The sequence below is a fragment of the Lepidochelys kempii genome, chromosome 6, assembly GCF_965140285.1.
Source record: "Lepidochelys kempii isolate rLepKem1 chromosome 6, rLepKem1.hap1, whole genome shotgun sequence".
Taxonomy (NCBI): Eukaryota; Metazoa; Chordata; order Testudines; family Cheloniidae; genus Lepidochelys; species Lepidochelys kempii.
In genome coordinates, this window is record NC_136385.1 from 104225042 (window position 1) to 104230103 (window position 5062).

Consider the following 5062-nt stretch of genomic DNA (forward strand, 5'->3'; position numbering starts at 1 on the left):
CTGGGTGGCGCTCACCTCGGCCGGCTCCCCGCAAGTGGTGACCTGTCCCAGCTGCTCCTAGGTGGGGTCACAGGAGGCTGCTGTGTGCGCTGCCTCCGCCCATGGGCACTGCCCCCACAGCTTCCATTGGCCGCTTTTCCCAACCTGTCCCAGCTGCTCCTAAGCAGAGGCGCGGCAGGTGGCCGATTGTGGGGAGCTGCCCAAGGTGAGCCTCCCCAGTTCCGGCATCCCGCATCCCCTCCTGCACCCCAACCCGCTGCCCCAAGCCCCCTCCCACCACCAAACTCCATCCCTCTTAGTTAACCGGCATTTTTCAGTTACCGGCACCCCCCATTCCTCCAACATGCTGGATAAAACAGCTTTTATTGAATATAACTTGTTTGGAGAAATAACTGAGGTAAATCTTGGGAAGCGTTATGAACGTCAAAGGACTTTTTAAAACTTTGGTTTGGGGTTTTTATCGCCCTCATGCTCTGCTGATAGGAAGAGACCACTTGCATGACTCATCTTCACAGGGAGGACAGCAGATGAAGTGAGCTTATGCTCAAATAAATCTGTTAGTCTCTAAGATGCCACAAGTACTCCTTTTCTTTTAGCAGAACAAAAATAAGTCTTTAGTCCTCTTGCTGATGTGATGGTTTCTTAAGCCAGACATAAGGCATTTCCAGTTGCAAAATCCAACCACAGCCTATCTGGTATTGCTGAGTCTCCTCTTTCAGGAAGCACATAACAATTTCTGTAGAAAAGCAGCTCTTCACAATAATTAATATCCCTCTCCTGGATGGTGATTCACATAGTCACAAAGGCTCACACTACACCTGCTCAAATATTACAATATGGATAGGGCCCTTCATTTTATTTTATTTACATTTTTTTCCTGAGAATTTATCAGAGTTTATTACCACAACAACAAAAACAGGTGAAAATCAGTGCAAAAAACTACTAATTTCTCTGGGTAAATATCAGGGTTTATTTTGGTGGATGGAAAGACAGGGCAAAAAAGTATTCAGTAGATTAATGCTTTGAATTCTGTTCATCAATGTGGTTTGCTGCAGAACGAAAACAGAACTCAAACACAATGCCACCTCTGAGTTTAAGAAAACAATACATCTCTAATCCCCAAATAAAACTTTTCATTTGAATAAATGGTTTACTATTGTAGACTTAGAACTATTAGCCTATACATATTTATATTTAATAATTGGGTCACACCATTTTCAGTGCATACTCAACTTCATCCTTTTCTCCTGGATTTTTTTTTTTTTAACTTTTGAATACTTCCTTGTGTTCTGAAACGTATTCTGACACAGATTTTCATTTTCCTCCCATTTTAGTGCGTCAAATCTTTAATTTGTTAACTGCTAACAGCTTGAAATGTGTACATAGTGGGCATGAGATTCATTAGTATGTTCAGATGTGCATGCACTTCAGAGCTTGCATGCGTGTCTATTTGTTTGTGTATATCTTCTAGATTAATACATAGACTTACTTCAATAGGTAGCTTTGCATATACACACAGACTAATGTGTCATCATAATACATATATCTCATGCAATGTATTGTATTTTCCTAATAAAAATTTCCTAATAAATCGGAAAAAATGAATAATACTTTTCGTAAAACCTGGGAAATTTTCAGTAAAAATTGCAAACTGAAAATGAAATTAAATATTCAATACAGATATTACAAGTGAGATATAACTTTTTGCTCTAATCAAAAACTGCTTCTTGGGCCTAGTACAATCAGAAAGACAAAACCAGAAGTTTGGCAGCTTTGTCCCCTGTTCTGCCTCTAACTTTGTATGAAATGACAGGCCCTTTAAAAGTATTATCTTAAAGAATCTCTTGTTATATTGGTACGTAATATAATACTACAATTTGGTTCCTCAATAGTCAGATCTTTCCATTCTTTTTATACATCATGAAGAACTTTTTGATCCTTCAAACAAGAGTGAAAGGTTTGAGCTTCTCTTGCCATCAAAAGATAGAAGTTACGGCAAGATGAGGAAGCTTAAACAAAACAATCAAACTATTTCAATCCTTTTCATTTTTAAAATACTATTCACTCTCATTTATAAAACCCCATAGACATTTGAAACTGTAATCCATTAATTCATTTACAATCCTTTTTCCATCATGCCATATATGGTATTGTGCTCCCTATATATGTAGAGGAAAGCATTTGAAAAATAAATACTATAACTATGAACAAATTATAAATACCAAGAATGGTTGTCAGATTATGAGTTTGGTAACATTAGGGCCTGATTTTAGAAAGCCTTAGGACTGAGAATAGAGCTTACTAGTCAATACTGTAGCTCAAGTGGCAGGGATAGATAAGGTGGGTGAGGTAATATCTTTTAGTAGACCAACTTCTGTTGGTGATACAGACAAGCTTACACAGAGCCCTTCTTCAGGTTTAAATAGACATCTTGAAGGGATCTTGCCTTACTTTTCTATATAGGGCACAGCCTAGTGTTGGTCCAATTATATTATTATTGCTACAGGGGACAAAATCAAAGGCTGAGAGGACTATAAGTTTTATGCTTATATGCCAAATGGGACTCTAAATTCACTACAAACTACCATGCTCCTCCCTGCTTAAAAAGCCAATAAAATGCTTTTCATCTTTAAATCTTCTGCTAATCTTAAAGGTTAAAGCCTCCTAATTTCCCTTTGTTCAATCCCCTCCCACAGCGTGGAGTCCCCTCCTGCACCCTCATTCCTGGCCCCACCCCAAATCCCACACACCCAGCTGGAGCCCACACCCCCTCCCACACTCCGAACCCCTTGGCCCCAGCCCAGAGCCCCTTCCTGCACCCCAAACCCCTCATCCCTAGGCCCACTCCAGAGCCTGCACCCCCTTCCACACCCCTGCCCCAGCCCGGTGAAAGTGAGTGAGGGTGGGGAAGAGCGAGTGACGGAGGGAGGGGGGATGGAGCAAGTGGGGGTGGGGCCTCCAAGAAGGGCCGTGAAGGGCGCGGGGCAGGGGTGTTCAGTTTTGTGTGATTAGAAAGTTGGGAACCCTAGCAGGTGTACTACGCTAAAGTACAAGTAATAGATAGCTAAATTTGGGGGAAGTAATTTGTGTCCTTTTCAAAGAGGGGGGCTGGGGAGGGAATGTATTTTGGAAAGTGCTGTGGGAGCAGGAGAGCATGTACTGACATTGGGAATGAAGGATGGTTCTGTGGTTAGATAGCCACCTAAGATTTAGGAAACCCAAGTTCAATTCCCTCCTCTTCTAGGTGTCCTGTGTGACTCTGGGCAAAACACTTTTGGTGCCTGTTCCCCACATGGGCAGAGATGGAGGGGCATTGAGGGGGCATTGCCCCGCCCCCCCAACTGGATATGTTGCAGAGATGATGCACGGAGGGGGAAGTGCCTAGATTTCTCCCTTCTATTTGGCCCTGCTTCCTCCCCATGGAGGAATGTTTGCAGGGGCAAGCGGTGACATGAATCCAAGTCAGTTTCCCCACATGGGCTGTGTAAGGGGAGGGCAGAGAGCAGCTCCTGATACCTCACAGCACAGCACAGCTGGGGAAACTGACCTGGATGGACAGAGCACCTGGTGTTGCTGTTCCCCCCAACTCCCTAGGGGGGCACAGAGGAATGTTCAGGGGATGAAGGAGCGAGCAACAATGCCAGACGCTCTGTGTGTCCAGGTCAGTTTCCCCACATGGGCTGCCTAAAGGTATGGCAGAAGAGCAGCTCCTGAGCCTCACTCTCACAGCAGAGCTCTAGCTTGGGCCCATTTCAGTTTTACAAGCCTATCAAATAAGAGACTTGCCCCAGAAACACAGGCATCTAGATATAGGGCCCATATTCTAATCACCTCTGGTAACATGTAGCAAGTGAATATAAGATCTGAGCTATTTCCCAAGTGTCTGTGCATTGACTGTGTCAAGCCCAGGTGAGTGACAGAGTGAACAGGGAAGGTTAAATGTGAGTGGAATGTGCTTAGGCAGATGAGCAAAGGGCACAGGCTTTAGCGATGGATTTGTCTGATGTGTGCATTGCATATTTATGTATCTCTAAAACCAGGGAGACATGCTTCAGTTACATGAAAGTGCTCGGTTCTGTTTAGTCAAGAGTTTGTTTTTATGCTAATGTTGATTTTTAAGTGGTAGCTGGTAAACATGGCAAATAATTAAGTTAAAACGAAAAATTAAGGGTGATTAAATAATGAACGTAAACTGTATTTGTGATTTCAAGTACACTGTAATTTAAGTACCACAACAACTGGTAAATCAAAAAGTTAGACCTGTACCGATTATTAATACTATTAAACCCCCCCCCCCAGAAGTCAAACTACACCTTTGGTTCCCCATCTGTACAACTGGGGCGACAGGGTCTGTCCTGCCTCGGAGGAGCAGCATGGGGGGAATCAGGTGAAAGATTGGGAAGTGCCCAGGTGCTGAGACCTCTGGCAGTACCCCAGGTAAGCGCTTCCCACTGGAAGGAGGGGGAGAGGAATGTGAGGTGGGGCGGGCATGAGTCTGCTCTGGTTGAGCATCTGTAACTATAACCCCCTGGCTGGACGTTTGCAACTCCAGGCCAGAGCACGGGCCAAAAGCAGGCTCCAGTCTCCGCCTGGACAGCCGGGGTGGCTCGTTTCTGAGTGAGCTCACAGCGCCGTCTAGAGGCTGCTCCCTGCTCTGCTTCACGCCTCACGGCTGTGAGGACCATCGGAAAGGGCGGGGGGGGGGGAGGAGCTGGAGGAGGGGTTGTTGGCGTTTGACGCGTTGCCCTTGACCGAGTGGGAGGGGCCTGTGAAAGAGCCGAGGGCGGGGTCACGTGGAGGGAGATCGGGGATGAGAGGGAGCGGGGGAGGGGTTGAAGCGCTTAGGCCTCGCGTGGCAATGTGACGCCAAGCGGCGCGAGACACTGTGGCTCATAGAGTCTGCAGTACCGCTCCAACTCCGCCCCTCCCACCGGGAACGCTACGGGGCCTCTTGCTCACTCCCTGCCCCTCCTCTCTAGGACGGGCGGACGCTCGCGGCAAGGGGCGTGGCCTTGCTCCGTCCCTGCCCCTCCTCTCGGGCGGCAGGGGACGTGGCCTCGCT